We start from the raw sequence: 19,017 nt of genomic DNA on the forward strand, positions 1-19,017 counted from the left end.
AGCTCCGGTCCCTGGCCGCACATCGCTGTAGCTGCAGGAAGCGGCCCTGGAAGGCAATCTGAAGCGTCCTGGTAGGGAAAAGGGTGCGTGCTGGGTGCAGCGAAAGACCAAAGACGGAGACACACTTCATCCCCACATTCCGGTCAGCCTCTGCGATCTTTGTCTTCTCCAGCAGTGGACCTCCCCTAAGTCTCCAGCATCTCTGGCCCAGGGAGGTTCTGGTCTCCTCTGATGGAGAATGACTTCTGGTGATGTGTCTGACGCTTAAGTGCCTGGAAGAGCCAGAAGCTTCTCCACGCGCGGGGGCAGCGCAGTTCGCCCCGAGGTCCAGGAGCAGCTGAACGCCACCACCTAAGCACCCCATCCATCCCTAGGCCCCGATGGCTTCGGGAAGTGGGGGAGATTTTGCAGACAGCATCCCCCCCCTTCCTCCTCTTCCCCACCTCCAACCCCGCCATGTAAACACGAGGACTTTCTCGAGAGCCTTGGAGAGCGGCTCTAGTGGCTTCAGGGCCTGAAACCCCAGGCTTGGCTTGTTTGATGTTTAGCATCCCAAAGCGGCTCCCCACCCCCGCCCCAACCTGGGAACTCGGAGCTGTGGGTCGGAGAGGCAGGAAAGCTGCCCTCTCAGCTGGCCGGGCCAGGGACTGGGCCGGGCTTAGGGGAGGCGACAAGATAGGGAAAGAGATGCTCCGAGCCGGAAAGAAGGGAGCCCGGGCCGCCGCCGCCCCCAGCAGGAACAGAAGCGGGTACAGCTGGAGTCCTCAAGCCCAGGAGGTGGGTGGGGGCAGGGGATGCGTCACCAGCCAGGGCACCGGCTCTGGGACTGGGCCGGCACGGTGGGAAGTAGCTCGGGGCCCACGAGCGAAATCAGAGGCAGGCCGGAGCCGGCTCGGCGAGAAGCGCTCAGGGCACTTACTCCTGGAGTCGGGGGCGTCCCCGCGCGCTCCAGTCCAAGGGCCTCGCAGGAGGCAGCTCTTCTTCCCACGGCTTAGGGCTTGGCCTTTCTAAGGGCAAGACTGTCTCGGGAGCCTTCCAGGGGGTTTTAATCGTCCTGGGGCAGGGGTAGGCCTAGGTCTGGGCTTGAGGTCCCCGATTTTGAGACCTCAGGGAAGAATTCTCATACTTCAGAGGCCGCACACTCTCCGAGCGCGCTCGCGGGCGTTTGGGCGCCGGTGAGGGGCTTTCTCCTGGCGCGAGTGCACGCGAGTCTCTTCTCAGGCGACCCGGGATAAGAGGAAAGGAGAGCGGGGTTTTCTGACTTCCAACTCATTAGGGACCAGGTAAGGTCAATGCTTTCTCTATTATGGCTTTATCTTAAAAGCGGGTCAATTTAAGATAAGGGGGGGGGAAAAATCCAGGATCTGTGTGAACCATGCTGATAAAGACTGACCCCTTTCCTGAACTAAAAGCAAGCCAGGCAGACATTCATTTTCTTTAAACAAGAGAGCTGTGAGAAGCTGCCTTGACTTCTGATCTAACGTCCCCAGTCTCTCTAGACATCGCTTTCCCTCCCCCCCCCCAATTATTGGTGTGTGTGTGGAGTGGGGAGCCAGGTGATCGAGGATATTGTTTGCGGAGAACTAGAAAGCCGGTTGGGAAATGTGAATCTAAGATGCTATGGCTCTTAGGCATGGTTTGCTGGCTTGTTTGTTTCAAATGCTGCTGTCTTTTAGAATGGATGGAAAGCAACAGACTTGAGTATTGGGAGGGATGAGCTGAATGTGTTCCTTGATCGGTTCCCTATTAGGAGATGCTGGGTACCACCTTCCTCTGGCCCTCCCTGCCTTCCTGACTGGTGTGCTTGTGATTGTGCAGTTGTGTTCTGTGGCTTCAGGCCACCCTCTGTGGGGCCCAATTTGGGCTTATGCCTCAACTTGGAGCACAGAAAGTTTCCTGGTGCCTCTTTGGCCAGTAACTTCAGGAAAAAGCGTCCTATCCCCCAATCACCCTCTGCGGTAAGCTTGTCCATCCAAGTGGCTGAAGGAATTGGGTGTTGTTGGGAGTAGAGGAAAGAATTTTTTATTGAAGGGGAGAGCCAAGGTCTGAATGTCACCTCCCCTCCACGTAGTTGTATTTCTAAACTTACCTTGATGCTTCTCAAAGAAACGGAGGAGGAAGAGGCTCAGCATCTCGAGAGCACAGCTTCTGCCTCATCTGAAGCCACAGCTGAAGTGGCAGGCTGTACTTCTCTCTGATAGTGACCTAATGCCCTACTTGGAGGGCATCTAGGCACAGCCCCAGGATCCTCATTTGATAATGTTTCCCATTTTGTCTCCGCTTCCTCAACATGTATGGTGTTTGTTATTAGTTGAGTTGTAACAAAGTATCGGAAAGGGTGAGATTTAAATTGACTTTCCCGTTTTATTTCTTTTTTAGTTATTTGCAGGACACTGCAGGGTAAATTAGTCACCGTTAATGTTCTGCTTGAAATGAGAACCAACATAAAAAAAATCACAGGCAATAACAGGCTTTGTTATAGAGGGCTCTTTTTTCCAATACAATATTCACATCTGATTCTGCCCACTCTGTATGTAGGTGTAAGAGGTTGCATACAGACACCTGTCTGTGTGTGTATTATAGAAATATATGCACATATGTATCTAATATATCTATTTCATTAAGATATTCAAAAAGAAAAAATGAATATAGGATTCTCTTAGTAGGGGATCTTACAGAACCTGTTAGATGCAAGAAAGTTGAATGCAGTTACTACCTCAAGTAAGCTGTCACATGAAACTGAGTTTTCCTTAAGAAAATCAAGTAAACGAAAACCTTTAGTTTTTCCCACTTTAAATTGGAATATTAATTTATTTTCATATGAAACTCTAGAGAACTGATTATGTTTGGGGAAAATATTAAAATTTGTCCTTAAAGAAAATGAACTTGTTGCCTGAGACACACAGCTGTACATGAGACTTCTTGAAGCAATCTACAACAAAAATTGTGGTCATGTGCTGCACCTACATTACCCACTAGTAGAACTCGTTAGTATGAACACCGTTTCCAGCTAACAAAAACAAACGGAAGTGTTGCTGCCCCTTGTTTGTAGCAAGTGTCCCCCCTCTTCTGGCCTTCACAGAGTAGTGGAAATAAAAGGGCAGGTCTGAGTGTAGTCTGACAAGAAGAAAAAGACAAACTTTCCCTCTTCCTTCCCCCCATTTTGTACATTTCCCGGAATCCTGTCTTTGATTGCTACATGAAATTGTCAGTAACGCCAGGCTGTTGGTGGAGTGTTAAACATTGCATTTCTAGGGTTTCTGGTGATTGTTGACAATGTCATTTCTACAAAAGATGTCGGGGCCTGAAAAGTGTACTTGGATACCCTTTTCCAGTTGCTATACCCTGGAGCAATTCTGTGGAAAATCACCCAGAACGGCCTGGCCTCCACCTTACCTAGCATTCTCCCTCCCAATGTTGCTCTGTGAAGGTGTCCAAAGCTCTAGGAAAACAAGGGTTTATTTGGTCTGAGTGTGACCGATTTACCTGATCTCTCAGGCACACACAAGGCTGAGTGCGGGCCTCACAGATGTAAACCTGGGAATTACCTTAATGACGCGAAGACGACTAAGAGCTGGCTCCTCTAACCTAGGAGACCAGGTCAACGGTTTAACAAATCTGGCTATGTGTATAGAGGGAACACCGCAAGTTAGGGTCCCTTCAGGTGCCCGCAGAGCACCAGGTTTCTAAACAGACTTTTTCAGACAGGCTTTTTCGGAGGAGACTCTGAAGCCTAGAGGATTAAACCTCTCTCTCCCCTCCTGGCCACTCAATGGTGCCTTGAGGTCTGCAAGGCACTGTTTTCTGGGTGGAGTCTAAGGGGTTCGGTGGTTCTGGCCAGTGATGGCGTCTTCCTTCCCTTGTGAGTGTGCTTCAGATAGAATTGCAACTCTTGCACCACGGGTGTGCCCAGAGCACACATCCCTGCCTCTGGCCAGGGCAAACAGAAGTTGTAGGCAGTTCATTACTACTCGCCAACCTGCAATAGTCACCGAAATGTTGGTTACTGCTCCCTGGCAGGACTGCTGAGGCTGGCGCCAGAGTGTTGTAAATTTTGGAAGTGCTGCAGTGTATCATACCTACAACTCACGCAGTTGGTAAAACTCAGATAGCTGTCTGCATGTCACTCTGGCTTCATGTTGAAATCAAATGGGAGAGCCGATGGAAATATTTAACAAAAGCCAACTCACCCACAGCCATAATGTAGCACATGATGGGGGGTAAAGAGCAAATCTTGGACAAAGATGGTGCCATACAAGGACCATCATATGCATCCGTAAGAGCTGACATTGACCTTCCGGTGTGAACTGTTTTCTAGCAACTACAATGCCACGCCAACCCAAAATTAGTTGTTGAAAATTCTCGACATGGCTAAATACTTAGATTCTGTTGGTTGGGTGTCTGTGGAAGCTGGGGGTTTGTGTGTTTGTGGTTCCGTTCACTGGTAAGACAAGAGAGGAAAAGAGAGGAGAGTGGAAAAGAGGAGAGGGGAGGGGAGAGGAACAACTGTGCCCAGTGGAAGTGTGTGAGGTTCTGTTGTTGTTTGTGACAGCTGAGTCTCCCCGGTTAGAGCTAGCTGGTCTTTAGGTCGAAGCGTTGGGGCCGGGCGGATGAGTGAGTGTATGGTGTCTGGTGTTTAGGGGTGATGCTAGTAAGGAGGGCTGGGGGGGGCAGAATGGGAGGAAGCGTGTGTACCATGTCTTTTCGTTGGGCCAGTAACACAGTGGCAACGTAATTATCTAGCTTAAACATGCTCAAATGGTAAAAAGTTGCAAAATAGATGACCTCCCTGAGAAGAGAGGGAGCTGGTTACAGAGGTCTGCAGCCATCATCCTTTTTTCAATACATTTTAAACAAGAGGATCTAGCAAGTGATTCCGATTCAATACACATAATCAGTTTGCAAGTCTTATTTCCATTTGAAAACAGGGCCATTTGCAATCATAAGAGCTGGACACGCTGAAAGATCCAGAGCGCTTTCCGAGCAGATGATGGGTGACAGAATCGGCAGGCAAGCACTAAATATTTTCTTCTAGCCTCAGACCTTACGCATCAGCCTTCAGTCCCGATGTATTTTAAATCGAATATTCCCGTTGAATATATAACTTAATTGCTTAGAAAATCGAGACTCAATGATTGGAGGGGGAAAAAGCCGGCAAGAAAGGTGAGAGAAACCGTGTTAGTTCTTTTCCCAGGTGCTGGTTAACAGTTATTTAGTGAAGAGTACACGGATAAAAGATTTGATGAAAAATTCAAGCTTGTTTTTAAAGTTAGGGCTGCCAGAAGAGGTTGTCTGGGGCTAAAATTCGAGGGTTAGAGCCGCGAAGCCCTGCGCGGGTGCGGCGGGGGCCAGCGGGGCGTCTGCGGGGCGGGGGCGGTGAGCTGCCACCGAAGCCCAGGGGGCTGCTCTGCGGCCTCCAGCCTCACCGCCAGAGGCCTGAGACCCTCTCCCGGCCTCGCGGTTTCATATTGGCTGCCAGGGGTCTCAGCTAGACGTGTGGGCACTTAAAATCTCGATCTATTTTAAGGTCTCTCGTAGAAAGTTTTGGTTTCCAGGATCAAGAGAAGCTACTGTCCGCGACCTCCCCATTCCCGCCGGCGGCCTCAGCTCTCCCCACCCCCTTGGCCTCCCCTCCAACCCGGGTCCGAGGCCTCCCCCCGCCCACCTGCGGCCCCCCCATCCCCCAGCGCCCAGCCCGAGGCCTCAGTTTCTCCTCCCACCCAGCCTCGTCCCCCACCACCCCCAAACCAGCGGTGACTCTCCACCCGGTTCCTAGCTGGGGAGAGGAGCAACCTCCGCTCCGCGCTGCCTGCCCACCCGGCCCCCAGCCCCTTCTGGAAACCTCCCCAAGAAGTCTGGTGTGTGGCTGAGTAGAAATTTCCCCTGAATTTTGACCCCAGATTATATAGTGAATATATTAGTTCACCGGGTCACGACGATGATCCAAACCCTAATCTGAAGGGATTTTTTAAACGATCTTAAAACACCACCTTTCTTTGAACAAATAAAATCAAACAAAGCCAGCGAACTGCCGCTGTTTTCCCTGATGGGTGTTCCTAAGGAAAAGAGAGATTCCGTCTCTGCCCAGATACCAACATCTAACGAACTTTCTAGTAGGCTGAAACTCAATCTAATAATAGCACGTGCGTAATGTCGATTCCATTTTTATTTCGAAAGGAGATAATTTATGAACCTCCTCAAGTTGGGGTGCCTCTTAGGCAGGTGTTGTGGTTTTAGACGTCCTTGCAAAGCATTTTCATCTCTGGGAAGATCTCAGGAGAACCAATAGACGGAGCGGGGGCAAGTGGGGAGATTCTGCACAGGTCCTGCTGGCTTACTCAGTTTTCTGCAAAACTCATCCTAAAAGCCCTGGTGTTCTTTTTAACAGATGTCAAATTACAGGGACCACAAAGATCTAAAGACATCCTTCACACATACACACACCAGCTGTAACCTCTCTAGTTTGTTTGTTTGTTTTCCTCTCTAGGACCCATTTTGTGGATAAGCTAGAGTGGTCCTGAGGCACAGGTCCACCTTCAGCCAAGGGGTGGGAGCAGGTCAGGCCTCCTACAACGGGGAGCCTCCACACTCCCTATTTCTGCAAAGCGGGAGGACAGAACTCCAACAACTGACAGGAGGTGAGGGTGAGGCTGGACCAGTAGGACCCAATCTGCTAGGGTGTAGGGGAGCTAGCTCGTCCACCTGAGGGCAGGGCCCCAGGCTAGGCTCGTCTGGGTGGTCAGAGGGGGTGCACAGGAATGTGTCCCGCAAAGAATCAGAGAGCCAGAGCAGGCTCCCCGGGAAGGAAGTTTCAGCCACCTAACAGCCCCATAGCGATATGGTGACTACATAACCATTTCTAGGAGTGCCGGTTGAATTGTGTTGATTCCTTCCCACCCTCGTGGACCTCCCTGGGGACCAAGCATACACAGGCTTAGGATTGCTGGCCCGCCTTCAGCAGCAATCCTAGTCTGGAGGAAGAAACTTCAACCTGCCTTACTCAGGAAGTTCTGTCCCTGACTCCCAAGGCTGATGTGGGAGACCCTCATTAGGACCCAAAGATCACCTGCAGAAGCATCATATTCTTGTATTTATAGCCCAAAGTGACTTCACTATCTACTTTTCATTTGTTTCCTCATCCTCCTCGTTTTCTAGTTTTTCATTTCAATGCCTACATTTTACTTGCTTACTTGTCCAATTCCAGCCTCATAGCTGCAGTATTACTTCGTAGGCAATTCGGTATCATTTTCCTAATGTCAGAACTAAAAGGAAAAGCAGATAAAGTGGATGCGCTAAGCCATAGAGAATGAAAGCCAGCAAGGCCCATATGCGAGGCCAGTTGGGGGGTAAGAAGACCAGAGAACCGCCAAGGTCAGCCTATCAGAGGACTAGTGAGAAAAATGAGGAAAGCAAAGAGAGGCAGCAGCGCAGAGAAATTCAATTAATGTCAGTAGATGGGAAGGAAGGAATACAGCGCCGACCTAAGGCGTACGCCTGGCCTGGGCAGGCAGAGAATGGGCTGAAGAGGAAACATGTCTGTGTGTGCTGGTCCGTCTTTGAGCTGAGGGGCGAATCTAGCCACCCCTTCCTTCCCTCCTGCCAGACCTTAAGAAAAGGGACTTTATGCTAGAGCCAATTAAAGGGCTATGAAGCTGAGGGACCAGGGACTGGAGTTCGCCTCCCAAATTCCAGCCTGGCCAGCTCCGGGCTCTTTACCCCGGGGAGGAGCGAATTCCTGGGAACCTGATGGCGGCGGGGGGGAGGACGGTGGTAGAGGGCGGAACCACCCGGTGAGGAAATAGTGGTTTCTGGAAACTTCCGTGGAAACATACAAAAACCCGTTCCTTCACACAAGTGCCCCAACCCTCCTCTCTGCAGTTGGAGAAGGGACTTTAGAAAAATTGGTCTTTGCCGACCCTGACTGTTGGACAGCGCCCCCTTTCGTCCCTGTCGGCGCGGCCTCGAAGGAGGCGCCACGTGGAGGGAGTCCCAGCCGCCTGGGAAAAAGGCAGGGCGATTCCGCTGCGACTCGGAGCCGAGCCCGCCCCGCAGCCCTCACCTTCGGGTCCTGAGCCGCTTCCTCTGGTGGAAGGCGGGTCCCCAGGGGGCGACCGGTTCCCCGCGACCCTGGAGGACGCGCTGCGGACAGAACCGCGTCGGTGCTGGAGATCCCTTCGCAGAGCCGGGCGCGCTCCCCACGCCCTCCCCGGGCCCGCCCGGCTCTGCGGGGTGCCCGCAGCCTCTGAGCCGCGGCCCGGGAGGAGGCCAGGGCTTGCCCCGCCGCCGGGGTCTCTGCCCCTGGGAGGAGGGGGAGGAAATCCCCACCCCCCAACTTTCAACGACCGACCAGTCATCCCCTCCTACCCTCACCCAGCCTGCTTGCAGCCTTCTCCCAGGGGTCTGAATCCTCGGGGCCCTTCCTTTTTGAAGGGTCTCGCGCACACTGTGATATATTTTAGCTGCAACATATTAACCCTTTTAATACCCTAGCATGACACTGTTAGTGAGGACCTCATGTGGTTGGTGACCGCGGAAGGGCACATTTGAGACTCTTCCCCGCCATTGAGGCATAGGCTCCCCTCCCCACCCGTGAGGCCGGGGAGAGGGACCCAGGCCGAGCGGCGGCCCGTCGGGGCGGAGGGCGGCCGCCCAGCCTTCCCGCCGTCGGCACCCACCGCTCGGCCCCAGCGGCCAGAGGCGTCCCGCATCTCTGTCCCCTCGGCGACTCCGCCGTCGGGGCTTTTTCCGGAAAGGATGAGGCACCGCAGAGCGAAGGCAGGCAAGCCGGCTCCAGACTCCCAGGTCCTCCCTCCTGGACCCGCGCGCTCGGCCTCCCTCCCCCGTTAATGTTCTTCATTAATTTCGGAGGCAAAGATGTCCAAGTTTGGGGGGAATTCGTTTCATCTCTCCTAAATTCAGAAACGGAGTCTTCAAAAGTCTTAATGTACGTGTTTAGTTTTTTTCTAGCATTCAGATGAATGCGAAGCCACGGATCGAATCCCGTCACTCATTTGGGGTTAGCTTCTCCCGATATTTCACACGGAAAACAAAACTGGGTCCCTCTTATTTGTACTTGTCCTTAACCTTTGCAGCAACTGCTGTAGATGCGGCTCTATCCATTCTCTAATAGATTTTTACCAGGGGCTGGTGACAGAGAACTGATTTCTTTTCTATTAGGGTTTAGCACATCTTTGTTGAAGGCCTGTAGAATGACCAGGGATTAGATTTGCATCTCTTAGACGCCCTGTGTGGTCTTTGTGCGAAGCTTGTAACTGTTAAAAATGACTTGTTAGGAAGCGTGTGGGCTCTCATCGCTCTCCTTTTGACAGAATGATTGTGAAATTCAGATTGGCCCTGTAGGATTTAGCCCGCAGATTCCACCTGAACTCTAAGCAATTAGACCCTAATCTCACTGCAATCATATTTGAGTTAGGATTTGTTGCACATTGTTTACTTCAGTTAAAAGTAGTGGAATATATATATATATATATTTTTTTCTCCAGCTTTTAAAGTGAAATCTCCAGGCGTAAAACCTCAGGACTTCTTAGAAACGGTTTTGGTGGAGATGGGGATTTCTTTTCGGTACGGTTTCCTCCCAGTCTTCCCGCCCGCCCCTCCCCCATTTAAATAACTCTTCTTTCTTCCCCTGTGCCCACGCTCATGCCCGGAGTATCTTCTCAGGGGCTGAATTCAGGTCTCCTGGGAAGAAACGCTTGGAGATGACTCTCTGCTTCCAGGGGCGCCCAAACTCCGGCGTCCCCAAGTCCCCGACTGGGCTCCGCCGTCCCGCTGGAGCGCGGAGCTTGCCCACCCTCGCTGGCTGGCGGGCTAGTCCCCGAGTGAGCTCCGTGCAGCGGGCGCTGGTCGGGTCGGGGGTCCGGCTTCGCGCGGCTGAGCAGACGCTTCTAAGGCGCCCGGCGCCCACTCGGCCGCACGGCGACTGCGAGGCGGCGCGCGTACTGCGACCGCCGCAGTCCGGAGCTGCCCCCGGGACCCACTGCGGCCCCTCGGCGCCAGGACGTGGGGGGAGGGAGGGTGGTCTCCTCCGCGCCTCTACCGGCCCGGCGGGCGTGGGGCCTCGCGGCCTGGCTGCGGCCAACGTCTAGGCCCGAAGCGCCCGGGGCGGCCTCCAGCCTCTCCTCGCCGGGCCCCGGCCCAGAGCGCGGGGCTCCGGGCATCCCCCTGCCGGGCCGTCAGGCTCTCAGCGATTCTCAGGGCATTTCACCCCGCCGCGGTTCCCAAAGGGTCACCTGCTGTTACTGACTGTCAAATCAGGTCACCTTCGTAGCATTTCTTGATCTGTGGTGACTTTATCGCCTTCGTTTATTTATCCAATGCGACGTTGTCACTTTATTTCCTCAGAACATCTCATTTGGGAGACACATGACAATGACTCCGGGTTATCGGGATTTTTCTACTTTGATTCACAACCACTTATTTGCTCCCAGTGAGTCTGATTCGGTTCCCTGACTGCTTCACCTTTCTTAGCACTATCGAGCGAGCCAACGATGTAAACAAAAATTTTCTAGCCTGGAGGACCTCAATGCCATATATTTGCGGGGGGGAAGAGGGAGATACCACTTTTGAAACTTCCCAATAAACTTTTTAATAGCAAGTGCTCTCGTTGTCACTTGTCTCAGAAAAAAAAAAATTAAAATGTTCTTTGTACTTGATTCCACAGCAAGGAAGGAAAGCCAGCCTACAACCTAATTCTGCCTTTGTAACTAAAACATTTTAAATGAAGAGAAAGTACTTTGCTGACACTACTTATATAAATGTGAGCAGTGCTAGCTGCTTTAAGCAAGTGGTGTTCTCTTCCAGTATTTTCTGCGGTGGAGTCTATTTTAAAGAGGCTCATCTCTTTGGATAATTCTTATAGCTCATTATTCTTAACTTTATTAAGAATTCTTAAGGGTTCAAAGGAATAAAGGAGGTTCTGTCTTGGATGGGGGGAGGTGGGAATGTGGTCTTGGGGGTGGGGAGGAAGGGGGGCAACACTGATAATCTCTTTGAGATCTACCAGAAGTCTTGATCTATTGATTGAGGATCGCTGCTCTAAATGAGTCCTGTGTGCAGTTTAGTGCAGTTTTTCATTTGTGAATAGGGACTGTATCAAAATCCTAGTGCAACCATGACAATTGGGTAATCACACACAAGGCATCTTTGCTAATGGAGAGATTCTGTAAATATGTTTCTAGTGACTACACAGATAACAGTCACAGTGGAAGGGTCAGGTGCCACAAATCATAGATTACTCTGCCAAGGGTTGCCCGCCATCTGAGGCTTAGGAAGGACGTTAACTGCCTTTGCACTCTCAGAATACGCTCCTCGGTTTGTGATTTCACTTACTTGACCCTACTTCTGTTATTAAAAAGCTGGCAGGCTCAATCAAGGGCAAGCAGGTTGGCTACCTACCCTTCTGGCAGCTCTCCAATATTCCCATTTAGCTGCCAGGAGACAAGGAGAGGGGTGAATCAGTCCTGTAAGCCTGCAGTAGCTAGAAGGTACCAGGAAAACTTTAGTGGCAGCAGGCGGATCCACCTATCAGCCCTGTTTCTAAATTCTTCACTTCATATATGTAATACATTACTCTGGGGAATTCACTCATAGGAAGGTCAGGGAGGGGAATGATAAGAAGTGACTTAGGTAGGGGAACTCTCAAGCCGTTTCTTTGGATAGTAAGTTGTAAGTGCATTACTTGACAGCTCCAGTTTTGAAAACTGCCACAAACAGAAATACGACTTTCATTGCTAACAGGGAGCAACAATCAGGAAAAATGTCCCTTATCAGATAGGAGTAGGGAAAAATTAAGAGCTTTTAATGAAATTTGGAGGATGATCACTTCCTGTCCATAGAACAAACCTCTGGCCTTTCACATTTGCTTTAATAGAGAGATTGGTGCTAATTTGTTAAGATTTAGGTACTCAACTTTCAGGGAAATGTGGGATTGAAATATATAAAAATAAGTTTTTCCTATCTTAAACTGAAACAAGCAGGTATTTGGCATACAAGACATTGCAAAAGCAAAATACATCTCTCGCTAGTATTAGCATTCTTTCCTTGGAGATGTAAAATCTAGGAGTATATAACATGAAAGAATCATAAACGTGAAACAAGACTTTCGAAGTTCCCTTTGTCAGCAGGATAGGCCCTTTTCTCATACTCTTACATTGGAAGTGGCTCTGGGATCTAGAATGAACTATCATGACTGACGATAAAGCCATCACTTTTGCCAGTGGGTACCATGAGAAGTAAACTGACTTCATTGATGAAGTCTTCTCCAGGGGATTTGTTTGTGGGAGAGGACTTATAGCACTTTTTGAACAGGAAAGAAAAGTACAATTCACTGAAGTATGAGTGTTCAGGATGGCTAGAAAAGTGTATTTTTGGAAGAATATTATATTTCTAATATGTCAGGTGGTCTCTAGATGTAAGATATTTAAAAAACTAATTTTTTTCAAAATTAGACTATCATTACATTAGCGTATTCTTAAAGAATGGAGATAGACATTACTCATCTACATTACCAAAGGGGAAAAATATTTAAAAACCAGATGACAGACCAGCCTTATAATTTAAACAATACTGAATGGTGAACAATCTTCCAAGTTCATTTAAGCAGGAATAGGGAGAGAATCTCTATAAAAGTGAATAAAAAAGATCTTATTGTACCGATATGCCTAATCCCCCATTTTATTAGCTTATAATGCAAATCATTACTTGCTCTCGCTACTAAGAGCCATTTTAATGTAATGGATTCATTTCAGACCCTCAAGAAAACCAAAGACTATGTCTTTTTATAAGTTTATGAGGAACTTTCAACTGGCCCCACCCAAGTTGAAGACGTAGGTATATTTTTTTCTTGCTTTTTAAGTTAAAAGTTGGAATTTATGCTGATGAACATTTTCCATCTTGACTAACACTTGCTGCCAGAGAAGTTCTTCTCTCAAGAAAACAGATATCAAGTGGACAAGAGGAGATTTCAAGCCTCTGTGATTTGATAGTGGTCACATTTCACATTCTTAAATTTAGAGCTGTAAACAACCATATTGGTTTTTTTCCTTTTGTATATCTGCTGTTAGTCAATACCTGGGTACTGACTGGCACATAATAGTTGTTTAGTAAGTTTGCTGAATGAATACATTTATGAAACTCACTATTTCCCTGACTGTAATCTTTTTCTGATATATGAAAATGTAAAGATAAAGGAGTATTATTAACGTGTTTCTTCTCTTTTTAAAAATGTGAACAAAATATCGTTAAGATTCTATGTGGGTTTGACTCAGAATGACAGAAGAGTGTCCCCATTCTATGTCAGTTAGCAAGAGAGGAATCTCTGACTCACATTTCTCTGCCTATTCAAATGAAAACTGTTTTAGGTAATGCTGTAATGTTTAAAACAAACAAAAAACCCCCAAAGCTTAGATGTAGCACAAAATGAACCCTAAAAATTAATGACTTGGAAAATCCACAGAGTTCATCTCTTTTTTACGTTCCAGATTTAAACTTTCTATGACACACCCACCATTCAAGACCTTTAAAATTCTAAAGGGTAGCCATCTTCTGAAGTGGTGAGGGGACCAGGAGGTCACAAATCCTATCATTCGTTAAAGGATGGGGATAGGAAATTGCCAGCGTGGTCTCACCTACTAGGAATCGTGTTGATTGTTAATAATAATGCCGCAGAGGGCTGCTCTATGGAAGGTCGCTGATGGCCAAGGGGAATCCATGATGCAGGTGCAATGGCTACTCTTGCTGTATTCCCCACTTCTTTCTTTAGTGAGCACCCCTCACATTTGTGTAGGGACTGTAGCTTTGGGGCAAAATGGAACCTTGGAGTGATGTCATTGGGGGAGGGATAATCAAAAGATTGGAAGTAGCTTCAGAGTTGGGAGGCCCTGTGACTTTTATTGGCCCGAACAGCTACTAGAGCTTCTCTTCATTGATTTGGGGCCTGCTCAAGATGATATACATGTTAAGGGAACACTGTACTGGCAAATTCTTCTCTATTTTGAATATGGAGCCCTTCATCAATGACTGTGAGGGTATTATTTCAAGAGGAAAACGTGTGTTTATGTACCAAGGACATGCCCCGCTTCAGCTGAGCTGTCCTAGAAGACATTTGCATGTCGGCAGCATTTTCTCAGCAAGATGAGGAAAACTGGAAGGAGTTAAACCATAATAGAACCCCAAATAAGCTGACCCTTAAATCTAAATTCCATTTGTTTCAGACTAAAAATCTTTTAAAGCACTCACTTGGCACGAAGATACTGATATTACTTCCAGTTTATATCCAAACAAGCATTTACATTTTTAGTGGGTTACAGGTTATCCTTCAACTTGTGTTTCTAATGAGAAATGGAGTCACAAAAGGAACCGTTCTTTACCAACTGTTCTATGCCATGTCTGGAATAATGGTGACCCACTCTTGACCCAAGAATTCTCCTCTTGATTCCCAGTTAGATAGGAGTTGGAATTTCGTCACCACCTTCATACCAAAGTCAACTTTCTACGGTGAGAGGGTGATTATAAAATTGTGCTTAGAGCAAACAGTTGATAGAAACCAAAAACAGAGGTTGACACAAATATCCTGTTGTCAGTGTACATCCAGTTTAGACATTATATAGAAGAACTAGGGGATATCACCCTAAGACTTAAAGATTTTGTGATAAGAAAAAGAATATGGTGGCCTATTTATTGATTTTTTTCATTCAGTCAGTAAACATTCACTGAGTGCTTACACCAGGCAAAGTACTAGGCATGGAGAAAGAGCGGTGCCTCTGACCTCAAAAACAATGTGTTTGGGGAAACAGTCATGTATATAGGCAGAGTTCAATGCAATGAGTGGAGTAAGGTGAGCTCTGTGCAAAATGCAGCAGTATTCCATGGGAAGAAGCATGTATATTTGGCAGGAGGAGAAAAGGTAATGCGCTGACTTCTGAAGGAAGAGCAGAGCTTGTCACGCATTCCAGGTGGAGGAAACAGCATGTGCAAAGGTCTGGAGGCGAGGAGGAGCATACTGTGTTGAGGGAGTCATACTCAGTTTGTATTCTCGAAGCAGAAAGTGTGAAGAGAGGGTTAGGAGTAAAACTGAAGGGGTGGTACTGGCGAAATGTTTTGAAGACCCTTGAAGGCCAGACTAAGAACTGTAGATTTATCTTGTAGCACATGGAAAGCCGTAGAAGAAATTCAAACATAATCAGATGTGCATTTTAGAAAGACCATGTTGTCAGCAGACTGGGCAATGGATTGGAAGTGGGGACAAATTAGCGACAGTGAGACTATATGGTGGTTGTTTTTACCTGCCTGCTTGGTATAAGAGTGCTAAAGAGAACTACCTTTCACTAAATAGATACAAATCCTCAAACCCTGGCAAGAGTAAAGGCATAAAGATAGCTTCCAAAGAGGCATCTTTTAAAGAAAAATGACTATTGACACTGGGTAAAGGTCGTTGGTTAATTTTGTATGCCCTGTGTATACCTTTTAGGGTCAAGGATACGTTGCTCATTGTTTTACTTAATTGTATGATTGGCATTCACCTGAGCTGCCGTTTCTGTTACTGTGTTGGAAGACAGGGTGGGGTTGTAGAAATTGTGCTACCAATTGTGTCTCTAGTTTAGCTTTACCTCCTAGTCTTTGTAAGACCTTGGGGGTGTCACATTACCTCTTTGGGCTTCAGTTTTCTTAGTCATAAAGTGAGGGGCACAGCATAAGTTGTTTGTAATGCCACTGTATTTATATTGTTCTATGACTTGTGACTCTGTTTGCACTTACTAACCTCTCCTAATGTTTATTTCTTACTTCATCTGAATGATTTTTCACAATTTTAAGAGGGACAGAAATGTTTGGAAGATAATTCCAGATGTGTTATTTAGGGCAAAATTCTGTTTTTTGGGTTTTTTTTTGCCGTACGCGGGCCTCTCACTGTTGTGGCCTCTCCTGTTGCGGAGCACAGGCTCAGCGACCATGGCTCACGGGCCCAGCCGCTCCGCGGCATGTGGGATCCTCCTGGACCGGGGCACGAACCCATGTCCCCTGCATCGGCAGGCGGACTCTCAACCACCGCGCCACCAGGGAAGCCGCAAAATTCTGTTTTTATTGCACTACTTTTAACACAATTAGCCTTCCTCCTGGAAGTAGCAGGATATTGGTAGCCGTTTTGAAACTGTGGCCTTTCTGCTCAAATGAGTCACTTTTTATCCTCATATGAACAAAAAGATGACTGTTTAATCACTTTCAAAGTCTACTAGGTTAAGTTGATAATTTAGCTCTGATTTTTAGGTTGTGGATTTTCCTTTCCAAAATGATTTGTTTCTCGGGTCAGATAATTGTATATTCATTCTCAGAAAGCTAACATACGGATAAAATCGTGGCCCTGAAAATTATAGAAAATGTACTGCTTCTAATAATACTTTCCTTATTTTAAATTCCTCATTTCCTTGGAAACTTTCTGTTATTTAATGCTCTTTCTTTTCACTTAAGGGCCTGTTTACATTAGTAATACATCTTCCAGAGCTCTGGGAGTTCATAGGGTTTGTACCTACAAAACAGCACAGCACTGTTTCTGTGCTTCAGAGACGTGCAGGGGTCCCAGGGCAAATCAAAATGTTTTTAAATGTATGACATGTGTGAAGTTGATGAAAATTCATGACTTCTCTCTGTCAGGGCTGCTTGAGCTTAAGTCATCAGAGAAAGGTGAGTGTAAAGAATTTTATTTAATACTTTTAATTCTGGAATCGTTCCCATTCCTTGTGATTCCACGTTTTAGTTCTGTTCTATTTAGTAGACTGATTACGAAAATAAAAAAAAAATTAAAAATTAGCAGCATGCTCTAAATTGGTTTTCAGAATTTCCTGCTTAAACCATCACTCAGATGTATAACTTTTAAAGAGGAATTGAAATGTGGTTTGAGAATGTAATCACGTACTATAGAACATGCAAAATACATGTGAAAGACCACACGAGTGCTGTTAATTTAACTGATTATACTTTATGCTTTAGAAATATTTTCAAATTTATCTTTTAAAATTGAAAAGAAAATATTGCAAGAAAATTTTAAGAGATAAAAAAAATCCAAAATGCTTTTGATATTGAGATCAGCTGTTTTTAAGTAAAAATCCATTCAAAGCAAAATAAAAGGCATTGTGTAGTGTGTGCTGGCTAAAACTGAGAACACAAGAGCATTGCAGTTAATTAGAACCAATCAACAGGATGCTTTGCAACATTTCTCACATCAGTGCACCATCTGATCTTCATAATACAAATTTCCCACAGCCTTGATGCAAAAAGGACTAGAAATAAATATTTGAGTCATTAAAATATATGATGTATTTCAATTGCTTTTTTCAATAGTTATTTTTAGGTCATTGTTATGAAAATAAGATTTTGAAAATCCCCACATGTTTTTCTATATGTGTTTTAGGGGGATAATCTTAGTTACATTTTTTTGGTTTTAATTTTATACGTGTTTGAACATGAGAAAAAAATATCAAATTTTGAAAATAAAACTTAAAGCATGAATTTGAGTTTTTATATGATTTATGTATGATTACTGTACTTTTGAAAGATAACCGGGCTTTTCCTGGACTGTTGAGCCATTATATTTTGAGTGATTAATTACAAATAATGAAGTACTACATCATTAACAGGATACTGAACTAAGTTAATTGCGTTAACATTTATATCATATATGTCTTAAAAGAATACACAATACTTAACACTATTATATTTCTACAGTTTATTCAATGCTTGGTTCTACTCAGAAGTTTTACTTTAGTTTCCTTTATTATACATCAGGAATTGTTCTACGAGGATAAAAATATGGCTTTTGCCATATTTTCATGAAGTTCATAGTTTGTTCATTATAAACAGCATTTGTTTTCCTTTTCTTTGCCCCCTGCATCCTATATTTTATTTTATTTTATAATTTTAGTGTGTGTGTGTGTGTGTGTGTGTGTGTGTGTGTGACAGATGCTTTGTTGTCTTCTCACATTAAAGGTAGAGCTCCCTCTGGGCCACTGAGGTGCTTCAAAACAGATTCATAAGACGGCTTGTTAAAAATGTTTAACTTGAATCAGAAATATATACATCTCGACAATAACTTATAAGTTTTTCTCCCTTATAAAAGTTAATTTGTGAATGTCTAGCAGGTGCCTTTTTTAGAGGCAAAAATAGCTCTGAAACTGGTGCTATTAATAAGAGAATTGTCTTCCAAACGAGTAGATGATCCGGTCTCCTATATTTATAAAGTACAACTCGCTGACGGCAGTAATTTACTCTTCAGACTGCAGTCACCTCTTGCAGAAAGGAGACGTGCTTTAGAAGAAAACAAATACAGCCCGCTTTTGACCATTTTTGGGTTTTGTTTGTTTGTTTTGTTTTAATCTCTATGTTTTCTCCTATCGCGTCACACAAGATGTTTTTTTCTCTCTCCGCTCCCAAAAGGAGGTTTCTGCTGAATATTTTCTTTGTTGAGCACTCATTGTATATTTCTGTAGAAAGAAAAAAATCATAGTTTCAAAGAACTATCTTCTCTTCAGAACCAAACTTTTTTCTTTGTACTCTTCTTGTCACAGATTTGATCTACTTCATTGCAGGAGGGTGTCTCTTAGCTGGGTTCTCTCTAGTAAATTTACTCTTTCTATTGCTTTACGGAGACAAATAGCTTTGATGGCAAATACTTTAGAACGCTCATCTTACAAGTACAGAAAAGACTATGTTAGGATGTAAACTTTTTTTCTGACTATAGAGCCTGTTAAATGCATAATAATATTTGTAACATTTAAAGAGTCTGATCCATTTGCCTGTCAGGATTGGAGCAGTTGCTACAAATGTTCACTGCTCCATGAAAAGCAGTTTCAATAAATAACAGCCTGAAATGGGCTGTGTTGCAGTTAGTTTGGTTTATAGGAATTAGAGTAATAATGCTCTAAAATTCATATTAAAATAACTCTGTGTATCTCTAACATCACTATTTTTTAAAGCAAACAATTTAAATAGAAAAGTCATTTGATAAAA

General features: G+C 45.8%; 1 long non-coding RNA gene across 2 annotated transcripts in view; it reads left to right on the top strand.

Annotated features, from left to right (window-relative positions):
- The first annotated feature begins 553 nt into the window (after positions 1 to 553).
- Positions 554 to 19,017, top strand: part of LOC137224585 (uncharacterized) — a 41,348-nt gene continuing 22,884 nt past the window's right edge. For both annotated transcript variants that reach the window (XR_010943392.1, XR_010943394.1), the window contains exon 1: positions 554 to 777. This is a non-coding gene — a long non-coding RNA (uncharacterized lncRNA). The remainder of the gene's footprint in view (positions 778 to 19,017) is intronic.

This window comes from Pseudorca crassidens, chromosome 1 (assembly GCF_039906515.1).
Source record: "Pseudorca crassidens isolate mPseCra1 chromosome 1, mPseCra1.hap1, whole genome shotgun sequence".
NCBI classification, from domain to species: Eukaryota; Metazoa; Chordata; class Mammalia; order Artiodactyla; family Delphinidae; genus Pseudorca; species Pseudorca crassidens.